The sequence below is a fragment of the Motacilla alba genome, chromosome Z (genome assembly GCF_015832195.1).
Source record: "Motacilla alba alba isolate MOTALB_02 chromosome Z, Motacilla_alba_V1.0_pri, whole genome shotgun sequence".
NCBI classification, from domain to species: domain Eukaryota; kingdom Metazoa; phylum Chordata; class Aves; order Passeriformes; family Motacillidae; genus Motacilla; species Motacilla alba.
In genome coordinates, this window is record NC_052046.1 from 18,629,402 (window position 1) to 18,643,607 (window position 14,206).

Sequence of the window (14,206 nt, forward strand, 5' to 3'; positions counted from 1 at the left end):
GCTCTATACCAGTGGAAACATGGTATTCCCCTATTTACTTCTTCAGGTCCCAACTCTTCTGAGATGGATACCAATTATCCCGTCTCCCACTGCTAAGGCAGCTGAGGGCTTTCTCTTTACTGAGTTTCCAGTTGTAATATTTTGTTACTACAAAAATATTTCAAGTACATACTTTATCTTGTCCCAGTAAAAAAAGTACTGTGGTGGCATTAAGGAATAGGTGTGTGCTTGAGCACATCTGCCTGCATTAGGTTTGCTGTTTTACAAACAGATGGAAGCAGTGAGTCCTTTTTTAAAGGCCAAGCAGAACTTCTGTAGCCATTTGTGTCTTTGAACCACACAGTTCAGATTCAGCACTTTTGGTTGTTGTGTTTGGTATGAAGAGTGGTAAAGAAGCTTATCATTCCTAGAGAACTCTTGTCTCTAGAAAGGCTGAAGGACGAGGGAAAAGAAAGAAAGAGAAGGAGAGAGTAGATGGTGTTTTACGTAGATGTTAATGTTTCTATAAAATGGCTTTGAAAATCAGTGCAAAGACCTTGAACAGGAATCTACAAACAATTAAACACTGGTACAGGGTGGGTTGTGCTGAGAGGACGTGTTCATGGCAACCTGTGTTGCTTGACAGCCCAACAGCTCCATCTGGTACTGTATGGAGGCTTTTTGCAGCATGTGGCTTCATGTTTGGATGTCTTGTGGTATGCAATCTGTGAGGTTACTAATGTGTGGATTAGCAAGACTAGCTCTCTAGGCTCATTTGCTACAGTAATGGGGACAAAAATAACACTGCTAAAGCATTTAAGAATGAGGGATGAAAAGAGGATCTTTCACATAGTTTTTTTAAACACAGACAAGCATTCGCAGCATATTATGCATTTTTGCTGAACCCATATTAGACTTCAGGCTAGCACAAGTGTCACAGCTGTTACATGCTACTCTGAACCAGCTTGTTTTATCTCCCATTGACCTGAGGTTTTAATAAGGTTGCCACTTCAATCCTTTGCTGAAGTGGCAGGATTCCCATGACCTTTTTTTGCTTTCTTAAATGAACTAATCAAAGAAACATATACTCCTTATTTTGACACAGATGCACACTGCCTGGCAGAGGATAGATTTTTGTTTCATTATTTATTTCATTGTTTATTTTTACTTTGCACATATTTCTAGAACTGCGACCTTACTGCCACATTCAGACTACATTATTTTCTTTGTATTCACCACTTACAGTTTGAATGTAGAAAAGCAAATGTAGTTGGTTTGTTTCTCTTTTTTTAAAAAATAAATGCAGAAAATATTATTTAAAAATTCAGGAGAGCACAGTAATTTAATTCTCTTTTCACTGTAGTTTTCAGAACAGTTACCTGTCAGTAAATCCAAACACACATTTCTTCCCAGGACTGATTTGATTTGATTATGCCTGTGTCTTAAAATGTCCTACTGCTTTATGAACCTCAAACTAAGAAAGCTTAAACCATGAGACAACAAATTAGAGTTCTGGCACCAGCCTTCTAGGTGATCTTGGACTGTGTAGAGTTCCTCTTTGCCTTTCATTTCCCCTGTTTGTTGCATCTTTGTGGTGACTGTGAAATCTGAGAGTCTATTGGAAATATCAAGATACCATGAATGCTACGGTAAAACGTCCTTTGCAGCTTGTAGGGTCATTAGTTCTTAACCACATTACTATTGTTACTAGCATGACTACTATTACTTGTTATCAATCAATATCTTTTTAGCTTGAATTTCTAAATATTGCAGGAGCACAAAATAATCACAATGCTAATGAAGGGTTTAGCTCATCATATCCAAATTTCCTAACATTAATATTTTGTTTCCTGAATAACTTCTATGCCCTTTAAACAGCTTCAAGAAAACACAAACTCTTAATAAATACATAGTCTGTATATTTTGTTTTTCTATTGAAGGCAAGAATGCAGATAATTCCTACAATTTTAGGTAAAACAGATCAGTAAGACTAATTTCTGCAAGGCAGCATAATTTCAAATATATATGAGCTTTCCTGGGAACTTTAAAATATAAGTTAAAGGCTGGATATAAACAAATGAAGATTAATGAAAGTCCCTCTCACAGAATGAAAATTTTGAATAAAGAATTAATACTAAATTGATTTCTTTAACAGTGGACTTAAATATTCAACTGAATCAAAATTATTCAATTGGATTAAAGGAATATGGTTTTATTTTCTTTTTTTATTTTCTTCATCCCCCTTTTGTGGACATCATATGACTATTATATTACCAGTCTTATTTCTTCCAGTCAGAAACTAAGACAGGATTCTACAAATTATTTCACTGTCAGATTGTAACATAGTAAAATTTTAAAATTTAGAAGTCTGTTAAGTAGAACTGCAGTTTCACCAGCTGGGAGAGGTTCTTTGGTTTGCATCACCAGGTAAAGACAAGCTTGTGCAAGACATTGCTGTAGCAACAGAAATCTTATCCCTGTTGTACCGCGTGGGAACCACTAGATGGGTGTAAAAAGTAAAAAACAGGATCCAAATAGATCAGCTGGATTTACCTCGTGCTGTTCCAAGAAAACGTCTTTTCTGAAAATATGCATCAAGTAAAATAGTGTTCAGCTCTACATTTAAAGGAAAGTGTGAATAGAGAACTTTTTTTTTTTTCAGAAGCCTATGTTTATATTAAAAAGTTTCTTAAATGCTATAGTAGTTTGGTCTTATTTAGATCTGAGACATTTGCCAACACTTTCAGATGTAAAAGCTTGTAGAATTCTAAATCAAAAGAAGAGTTATTACAATGAAAATAATATAAATTGTTTATTTGTCTGAATCACAAGTCTTATTTTTAAGAAACTGTACTTCAGACTACAGTGTTTCAAAAGAAGAGAGAATCAGAATATGGAATTAAAGATTTCCACACCAGTTCTTTGTTGTTGCATACAGTGAAAAAATCAAAAGTTCCAGACACAAAATATGACAGGCTCTTTAACTTGCCTGAACAGAAATTGCTAAAACTGTGCTTGCTTCATATTTATCTTTTCACACTCAGTAAGTTTTAAGCCACAGCAAGAGTATGCTGTGAATTAGAAAGAACAGACAAACAGAACAACATTTTCATGGAAGTTGTTACTAAAGAGGACAGTAACTCTTTTGCTTTCATTTCGCAGGTAGTAAGTGGCAATTTAAAGGCAGAATTTTACACCATTGCTCTGCAGCCAGCTCTGGACACTTTGCATAATGCATGCAAATTGAAACTGCCTTTGGTGACAGGCATTTGGCACAGACATCACAGAATTTTATATGTTCAAAGAGCTTGCTGCAAGTCCAGAGATGCCAAAGTCCTGAAAAGTCAATGATAATTCAGCAACTTTTGTGTCTGCATTTTGACAAAATGTTTTAAGGCATTAATGGATAGTGTTTATCTTTAGAGCCTGCCTTATTCAGTGTTCAGTGCTGACAAACTTGACATGAGATGAAATTCAGCGTTTTTTCCCTTGTTTGGCTATTCATCTCGTTTGCACTTCTTGCCCACTTTCTGTCATCCACACTGTACTAAGAGGGGGACAAAACTGAGTGATTTCCAAACATTCATGGATGATCTTCCTTGGGCTCCTAACACAACAAGTACAAATAAACCCACAAGCAAGCTTTAGGAAGATTATTAGAGATTTGCTTCAGATAATACTAGGACTCTGTGGCAAGAACAAGAGAGGTTCTGGATCCTGATTCTGAATCTTAGCAGCACTTCATTGTTAATGACGGCGCAGCTTCTTTGCATATTGAAAGAAACTGTGGACTCTCTTTTGAGTCCCTAAAAAATGGTTTCCTACTCTCTGCCATGCTGCTAAAAGAAAAAATGTGGAGGCCTGTATATAAAATATAGATTTTAGTTACATAAGGAATAATGGCATCATAATCACTATTGCCAAGAGTTTTGTAATTAGGGCTGAATAGAAAATTTTAGTGTTGCTTTTCCTTAGTACTGAGAATTTAGCACTTATCCTGCAGCATTTTCTTGGGGGGTGGGGGGTGGTATTTTCTTCAATTTTTGTGTGTTTTTTATTTTTAGAGAAATATGCAATAGTAGGAGAGAGAAGGAAATAAATTTCATCCTAAAATGAAGAACTTACTAGACTTTTTAAGAATGCAAATTGTACTCCTGCTATTCCCCTGTAAGTGTCTTCCCACTTTCATCTTGGAAACTACAGGGAGGGAGAGCCAAATTAATTGAAACTCTTGGGGGCATCTTAACTTTTAGGGCCATCTTTAGCATTACAGAGGGACAGGCAAGTTCTAGAGGAGCAATTTTTTTCCCCCCATCAAAGTAGACAATTGTCCTAGTGTCATGCAATCTCTCCAGCCATCTGTGCTATGACCTATATACTCATCTCAATGTCCTCACTTCCAAGAAGTCGTGTCCTGTTTTTTCACCTGGTAGCACAATCCCCATATTACACAAAATAGGTGCATTTGGTGTAGCAACTGTAATTCACTGAAATTATCAGAGAAGACCTGCCCTGCAGCAACTCTCTTTGAGCAGGATCTAATTTAGAGCAAAAGCAACGTAATAAAACTATAAGGTTCCAAGGAAAGGGTAAACTATTTATTTATTACCCAAGGAAAGGGTAAACTGTGCCCCTCCATCTCTGAGGAAGGAGGCCTTAGCAACTGGAGAAAGGGAAGGAATGGATGCTGCCTTCAAAAGCAGAATCTGAATTTATTGCTTGGATTGCTTCAGATTTAAATAAGCAGTGGGTCACCACAGCTGATGGAATGCACCATGAATATGGAGGATTGTAGAGAAAGGCCAGAGTGTGCCTGTATCTAAGATTGCTTGGTAGGTCTTTGTGATTTCACTTGGGCCTTTTTATTGCTTATTAATAAACTAACCACTCAATTGTGACAACAGCTGACTTGGGTGTCCCTTTTTTGGTCAGGCATAGTTACCTCTAAGTGAGAGATGTAACTTTAGAATTTTTGCTATCATAAAGAAATAAGTTGTCACTAGCCTGCTCCTGCCACAGGCTCCCAGAAGATTTTACATGTTGAACAGGGTAGCCTGCAGCATTAGAAAAAAGCCAAGTAAAAACCAAGTAAAACTGAATCAGTAGATTTATATAATTGAATAGTAGGTGAATTATTTGTCTGGGGCCTTTCAAAATGTTTCCTTATTGACAGTGTCTACCCAGTGATGCAGAAGAGTCCACATCTGGTTGTCTCTTCTCTGGTTGTCTCCTTTCTTTCTGTCTTTTCCCCCAAGACTAGCTAAAAAAACCAACCAAACAAAAAACAAACAAAAAAACACCAAACAAAAAAAAAAAAAAAAAAAAAAACAAAAAAAAGAAAAAAAAAGAAAAGAAAACCACAAACCCCAAAAAACCCCCACCAAAAACAACAACAAAAAAAAACCCCAACCAACCAAAAACCCAAATCAAAAAACCAGAACAACAAAAAAATCCTCATTAAAATGAGGGAAGAAAAAGAGAAACATTTTACTGATATTTTAGAAGGAATATAATACCTAGTCTCTTGATTTAAAGAAAAAAATGTTTATATGTAAATTGATATTTTTATTTTCTTTGTAGCAAAATTAGGAAAAAAATTTGCCTTCCATTACTTAAAATATTTCCAGTCAATTGTAACCAAATTATATTAGAAGGAATATATGACCTAAATCTGAATTTTCATTTACCACTGTAGAATTCAAGCCAACTATCTGGTTGTGGCTTTAAGTTTCCAGTTCAGCAGTTCAGAAAGCAAGCCCTATGATTAACTCCATATTTAGAAGTGATGTGGGTAGATTTTCCTGTATCAAAATTCCAAGCAAAAGAATAAAATATGGCTTTTTTTTTTTTTTTAGCAGTAGAACTTAGCTTTTTCTCTTGACATAACTGTTTTTAGAAACACTTGAGTGTACAAGGTCATTGGGTCCAAAATTATAAGACAGTATTAAAAGCCCAGGAAATGGACAAATAGAAGATGTGTAGAACAAAAAAAAAAAACCAATGAAGCAAACTGGTTTGTAAGAACTGGTCAATTCAAACATGTTAACAAAGGAACTCTGACTATCTGTTTATCTTCTGTGTCATGTTTTTTTAGCCAGCATCTCAGGAAATCCAATCTCTCAAAACAAACTGCTTCATGTTTTGTTATGAAGTTTCCAAGCAAGGAGTTTCCTGTGAAGACTATTCAATTTCTTTGGTACTTTAGCTTTGAATTGTTTCCTGGTACTCAATTGAAGATGTGCCTTCCACAATGTCACCTCATTATTCCTAATTATACCTCAGTGGTCTATCCATTTGGCATGAAATTCTTTTTTAAGGCACCTCTTATATCAACTTGTGTGTTGCGCTTAGCTGTACTGGGATTCCCTTTGTTATTCCTTTTATTTTTTCCAGAGAGATAATGTCATCTCTCACCTGGCATGTTTCATTCTATGAACTTGGTCTTGGGAGTGAATTTCTTTCTACTAATGTGATGCTCAAATTGAATGCCAGATTCCAGATCCTATCACATGGAGTTGATGTTTTGATGTTTCTTTAAAGCTGAAATAGTTGTCTTATTTTAGTATAACAACAATTCAAACAAGAACAACAAGAAAAAAGAAATGAAAAATAATTTCCAAGAAATGTGGTAATCTGTTCATGCTTTTACTACATTTAAGTCACTTTATATGCTTCTTATTATCTAATAGATCTCAGGGGATTAATATTTCTACTTTTAGATCACAAAAAAAGCCACCAAGCCTCTTCTCAATGCTTCTGCTAAAATCTCTGGCAGCTTGAGACCTGAATGATAAAATCTGCAGAAAATGTTGAAGAATTAGAAGTATTTTGGGCAATCTGAGAAAGAGAATGTTGAAAAACAGAACCACTTGATCCAGACATGAGAAAGACTAGGCAGCAAGCACTGGGGTGCTCCAAGTACCCCACAAGCCTGCTGGTCCCTGCCACTCCGATATGCCATTGCTGCAGGTACACTTCAACTGCATTTCTAGGATTGCAGTCTCAGCTGAACTGATGGTTCTCCATTCTACTACTGTCACTATTTGATTGCAGTCTATCTGTCACCATTCACTTAAGTCATTCAGTGGGTTTATTACTCTATGATCCCCAGGGATGGGGAATCCACAACTTTCCTGGGCAACCTGTCCCAGTGCCTCACCACCTTCACAGTAAAGAATTTTTTAATATCTAATCCAAACCTACTCTCTTTCACTTTGAAGCCGTTCCCCCTTGTTCTGTGAATTCTCATGCTGTTGTGAATGGTCTCTCTCCATCCTTCCAGTAAATTCCTTTTGGGTACTTGAAGACTGCAATGAGGTCACCCCAAAACCCTCTCTTTTCCAGGCTGTACATACCTAACTCTCTCAGTATTTCCTCATAGGAGAGGTGCTCTATCCCTCTGATGATCTTTGTGGTCTCCTCTGGACTCCCTCCAGCAGGTCCATGTCCTTCCTGTGCTGTGACCCCAGAGCTGATGCAGCACTGCAGGTGGGGTCTCAGCAGAGCAGAGCAGAGGGGCAGAATCCCCTCCCTGGCCCTGCTGCCCACCCTGCTCTGGATGCAGCCCAGGACATGTTTGCCTTTCTGGGCTGTGAGTGCCCATGGCTGGGTCACATCCAGCCTCACAAGTTCTTCTCAAGCTGCTCTTGATCTGTTCTCCCCTCAGGTGTTGCCTTGACCCAAGTCCAGCACCTTGCACTTGGTCTCACCAAACTTCAAAGATTACCATGCACTCACTTCTTCAGCCTGTTTAGGTTCCTCTGGATGGCATAAATACTTATCTTCAGATCTTTTTTTTTTTAAAAATCACTTTACCTAGTTTATTTAAGTTCCTGAAAAATTGGTTTTCTTTCCAGGGTGAGTTTTGATACAAATATACCAACTTCTTTTTCTGCACCACTACTTTCTGGGCAGTATTTGGATGCTGGGATACAAAACCAACTTGCACCGAGTGTGACCATATGGCATTAATTTACTGTAATACACAGCACCATTAATTTTCTCTTATTTTAAATGTAGTAGAATAAAATTTCAAAGCATATAAAAATGCTTATTTATCAATTAATAAAAATATGCAAACCATCCACCAAGCATGTTTCCTAACTCTGGTTAAAAATGCAGTTTCCCTAAGATATTAGCAGAACATGGTTGAGAACCAAACTTCTGTCAGAGATGGAAAATCCAATACACTGGAAGAGCTCAGCCTCCTCTTTCTGTGAATCCTGTCAAATGCCATTATCAAAAGCAATTAAATTGCTTATATACTCTTTGTGAATTACTGGTGTGATAAAGCAAATGTAGGAAAACAGGAAGTTTCTCAGACCTATAATATTTAAATCAATACCCTACAGTACTGATGAAAACACAAAGTCCACATAATGGGTAAAAATATTCCAAAGGACAACACTAATATGCATTATGGAGCTTCCCAGCAAAACACATCTTTCTGAGGCATCATCATATACAGCCCCAATGATGATAAATGGTAGGTCACAGAAGATATGGTTACACCTACCCTTTGATTAATAACAAAAATCTTTTGCATGGAGTACCTGTGACAGAAGGTGGCAGGACTAAGTTTTCATGGTTACTTCATGCTATTTTCCCATACCAGAAAATATGGCACAGAATGATAGAACCACAGACTGGCTTGTTTTGGAAGCGACCAAAAAATGATCTCGTTTCAGCCCGCCTGCCATGAGCAGCAACACACCTTCTACCATATCAGGTTTTTTAGATCTCCATCCAACCTGACCTTGAACACTTCCAGGGATGGGACATTCACAACTTTTCTGGGCAACCTGTTCCAGAGGTTTACCATCCTCACAATGAGGAGTTTCTTTCTAACAGTTAATCTAAACTTATCCTTCTTCATCATTACCTTGTCTCTTGTCACTACATTCTCTTATAAAATGTCTCTCTTGAGTGTTCTTGTAGGCCCCCTTCAGGTACTGGAAGATGTTCTAATGTTTCCCTGGTGTTCTAAGTCTCCCTCCTCATCTCCAGGCTGAACAAGCTCAGCTCTAACAGCCCATCCCCCTAGAAGTGGTGCTCCAGCCCTCTGATTTTCTTTGTGGCCTTCTCTGGACTCATTCATATAGGCCCAGGTCCTTGTTAGAAAGAGATCTAGTGAGCAAGGAGGTATGACCATTATGACAAGAAGACCTGCAATCCTCAGCACCACTTAGTTCATTAGTAATTCAATAAATTAATTCAATATAATTCAATTATTAAATCTTTGCACAACTGACCTTAAGTAACACTTTCTTCAAAAATTGTGCATTGAAGAAAATGGGTTGTGGACAGAAAGGTCCAGAGAGAAGAAGCTCTAAAACTCAAACGATAGGCACCTTGCTCATAGAAGATGATTTGTTTCACCAGTACAATTTGCACACATAAATATCAACATGAAATCAAGGCCAGCTTCAGAGGAGGGTGCACAGGAGACACCTAGATAAGGAATTGCAGTTGTTTCTTTAAGTATTGTTCTAGATTGCCCATGACAATGAAAGCTCCAAGTAAAGGACACATAATTATATTTGATGGGAAACAATTTTTTTTTTTTCTCACACCATTGTAGCATTCCTTTCATGCAATAAGTAATTGCTACAAGCAATTGCTACAATTAATCACAAACAAATTCTACTCCCACAAGAATTTGTGTTGGGATATGTTAATAGTAATTATGATTGAAGGCAAGCTATATATTTGTAAAGGGTGAAAGCTCAAGGCACTAAGACCTTCAGAGTTATAAAATTTTTATACTTCGGCTTAGCAAAATTGTTTCATCCTTTCTGCTTCAGTTTATTTCAGTTCTTTAAATTCTGAGTATTGGAATTTTTTTCAGATTCTATTTTTTATGTTGAATTATTTTTATTTTATACAGCATTTTTGTATTTAGTTTACCAAATGTGCTAGATTTTTTTCTCATCCTCTTCCCTAGACTTCTACTAAATATATTGAGGTATATGTATTGATTTGAGTTCTGGAAGTTCTTTGCCACATCCAAGCAACAAAGTTTAAAGGGTAAAAAGTTAACCTTGGAAGATTTCTGAGATGAATTATCTCGTGCATATGCACTCACACTTGTGTGAGACCCTGAGCACATTCACTGAGTGCATGTAATGTCAAAGATAATTCACGTCAATAGTCCAAAGCAAATTATAATCTACAATAATGAATCATTTGGATCTTGTTTTTTTTCTGATTTTTAGGACATTATTTTAATGTTAAAAGTATTATTACAATGCCTAATAGCATTAATAGTTCTTTGCCACATCCAAGCAACAAAGTTTAAAGGGTAAAAAGTTAACCTTGGAAGATTTCTGAGATGAATTATCTCGTGCATATGCACTCACACTTGTGTGAGACCCTGAGCACATTCACTGAGTGCATGTAATGTCAAAGATAATTCACGTCAATAGTCCAAAGCAAATTATAATCTACAATAATGAATCATTTGGATCTTGTTTTTTTCTGATTTTTAGGACATTATTTTAATGTTAAAAGTATTATTACAATGCCTAATAGCATTATCTAGGAGGGCTGACTGGTGTTCCACTGTATAGGACTGTGTTTTCTTGTTGCTAAATTACTAAATTCTGTGCTGCAATTTTCTTTCCAAGTTTTTATGAGGGAAAAAATGGTCAACTGTTGATAGAAGGTGACAGAGAAAATAATATTTTTTCATATTTAAGACATTCTTGGAACTGTTTTGTGAGATACTCTAGTGACTCATATTTTGTTGTACAAAGTAGGGTTTAGCCAAGTGTCTGCAAAATGTTGTGGTTTTTTACTGATTCTGTGAAGCTTTGCATAAATTTCAAAAAGTTATAAGTATAGGCTAAGTTTAAGTCTGTCATCTCATGTATCAGCATTATTGAAAAAATCTGAAGTGTTTTTTAAAAAAATCTCCTATTTTGCCCAGTCTCAGAGCACTCTGAGGAAGCAGCCCCTGTTGGGGTTTTTTTTTGTGTCCTTCACCACAGAAGATTGGTACTGATCAAAGGGCTACCAAGAAGTAAGGATGATTTCATTATCAGGAACTCGAAACAATGGCTCTAGTTGCAAAGCACCTGATAATGAACCAAGTAAGTGACTGGTTAATTATGCATCACTAGTTAAGTGGTTTTCCTTCTTGAGGTATCCATATGCTTAAGCCATCAACACTCACAAACACAGATTAACTCAGAACCTCTGAGCAGCTACTGCTCAGGATGGATCAAAGGTCCATCAGATCCACTGCTCTCTCTCTGGGAGTGCTAAAAGTAAATGCCAATGGAAAAGGGTAAGAAGAAGCAAGTGGAAGAGCTACATATCCCTTGTAACCCAGCCGCTCATCATTTGCTCACTGTTTCATTGAAAAATCCCCTTAATACAAGAGTAATTACATGCCATGGAGATTAAAAAAAAAAAACAAAAACAAAAACAAAACCAAAACAAAAAACAATCCAAAGTCCTGGACAATGCATTTTGAATAATGTTTGAGTTAGGTAATACTTTCACTTTAATCACTGGTTTATCTATTAAGTAAGGATGATACAATTCCTTCTATCACAAGGATGAGATGAAAATTAATCACCTGTGAGAAGCAGTAAAGTGTCATATGGTGAGCAGCACAGAAAAGATAATGAAAGCACTAAAGCTGTTTTTACAACACATATGAACAGCAGATTGTCAATAAAGCATGTGACCATGTAATGAGAAGCAATAAAATGGTAAAATATTGAATATCTCATGAATTGAGTTGCATTTGTTTTGAGTTCTCAGTGAAGTAAAAATAACAAAGAACCACATAGGTTAAGTACAAAATTGTTTATGCACAGGACTAAACCAAAGTTCCTAAGTCAAATGCAATCTTGGCTTTTCTGCTTGACTTTTCAGTCATAACAACATCTTTATCAGTTTATTGTGTTTACATTTGAGCACATGTTGAAGACCCTTGCATTTACTATTGCTTATCTCCAATTTTCTATTTCAGCCTGCTGTAGCACTACCAATAGCTGTTAATGGCAGACCATCAGAAATCTGACTTCAAATGCAGTGTTGCAGGTTTGCCTTCTAAAAACTAGTACATAGATGAAGAACACATTCCATTCTGGTTATAATGCATGTTTGCTTAACTTCACCTTCTGCTCATCCTTGAGATCATTGGAACACTTCATTCACAGTCTCATTTTCATTAACTACTACTGTCATATAAGCATGTTCTTGTTACAATCTCTTGTGCTCCCATATTGTCTGTTTCTACCAATCACTGTGACATCACTTATTGAGTAAATGACTGTTGGACTCTGAAAGCAAATGTTGTAAAGCAAAACCTACAGAGCTATAAATTTAGTGCTCTATGTATTAATAAAACAAAGAAAATATTATGAGATGTAAAGTTACTATACATATTATACAACTCACATTTGTTAGAATATCTAAATGAACAAAAGTCTAAAAATGCTCAAAGACTATTAAAAATTAACTAGAAATGAGAGAAAAACCACCAACACTAGTTGCTACAGTCTTCAGATGCCACACACAATGCTAAGCTAAGCATACCTCATCAAAGAAATGAGTTGTTCTCTGTGAAGGAATGTAGTAACAGAAATGCCAGTTTACATTGCTCATAGCAAGGCATTTTTTTCCAGTATTAAATAAACCTTCAAGCAGGTTATATGCAGTTAATTGAAAGAGCAGCTGAAAAATATTTTTTAATAAATGTGAATGACCTGGCAAGCCAAAGCTGTTTAAAATCACTGTGCATTGCAAAACAAATTCTTCTGTGAAATTCATCTCACAGAGCAAGACCAAATCATTCTATTAAAATTTAAAACTCAGCCTAGTGCAATGCAGAAATATATATCTGTAGATCTATCAAGGCCAGCTAAAAATTTCTCATCAGCTACAGAGTTATCTGTAAGAACAAACCAATTCTATAGAATAAGTTTTGTGCTCCAATTTGCACTAAAACTTTGGGAGGGGAGATGATTGTATTTGACTGGTTTTGCCCATCAACCATCTTCCCTGCTGTAACAACTCCTCTGCTGCATTTCTCCATGGGACAAAATGTGCTGTCTTTTCTCAACCTTTCCACAAGCCCTTCCTCAAACTCCAAAAGAATGTTTAAATGAACAAAATAATTCAAAAGTCTGGACAAATCATAACAACTGGACTATATAGTTTGTTAGGACAAAATGATTAACATGACGTATGTTTACAAATAGAAAAAAAAAAAAATCAAGAGCATAAGGGCATTTTTTGTTTAATGAAACTTCCATGTTACCAGGAAAAATTGTGCATGATTTACTTGACTTAGTGCAAAAAAGAGTTGTCAGGCAACTAGATTCCAAAAGTCTATTTTCTTGATCCTGATGTCATTACTAAAACTGGGATAGGACACGCCATAATTGCTGGCGCCAAGGAGGTGATTATATCACTCAGGAAACACTACAAAATGCGCAATCCAAGAGAGCAAGGAGAAAGTCCACTATCTCTCATCAGTCCCTACAGATGAAAAAATGTCAGTGTAACATTGTTGCTTTTGGAACAACTTCTTCAACTATTTTGCTCTGACATCTTGTTATTTCATCCTGTGAAGTGTTCCCAGGAGAATCAACAATTTAGCCAAATAAAAACTACTTTTCGAGCAACGCTTTTCAGCAAACCTCAGCTGAGGTACCTAAAGTCCTGCCACGCTACCCACACACGCTGGCACCGCTGAAGATGCACCATCCATCACCGTGCCTAACCCATGATCTGCTGTAAAACTCACAGACAGTCTTTGGCACTCAAGGAGAAACCTTAAGCAGATGGGAAGGGGGGCCCAGGCAGCTGAAGGAGGGACAAACTATCAGGATATCCTTTGTTACATTTGTTTCTTTTGTCGGAATAAAGTAGAATAAGAGGATACAAAAACCTGTTCTCTCGCTGGGTGAGTCATCCTGACTGAATCACTTCATCCTCTTCTGTGCTTACATTTCCCTACCTGCAAAATGGGAACTTTGTAAAGAGCCGAGAGTTCTGAACCTTAAAAACAACCAAACCAAAACAAAACAAAAAACCCCTACATACTACCTGAAATTAATTCTAATTAATTTTAGTAGTGGGAGTTTTAATTTGGTAGTAGGAGTTTAGGAGTATTATCAAGAGACATATCAGAAACACTGTTTTTTAAGGATGTATCAAAAGCAGATGAAAAGCAGGTGAGAAAATGAGAAATTTAGAAAATGTACTTGTT

The 14,206-nt window shown here is 36.5% G+C and overlaps 1 protein-coding gene across 11 annotated transcripts in view; it reads right to left on the minus strand.

The window, feature by feature from the left end:
- Window positions 1-14,206, minus strand: part of PDE4D (phosphodiesterase 4D) — a 530,024-nt gene that overhangs the window by 97,200 nt on the left and 418,618 nt on the right. The window lies entirely within an intron of this gene.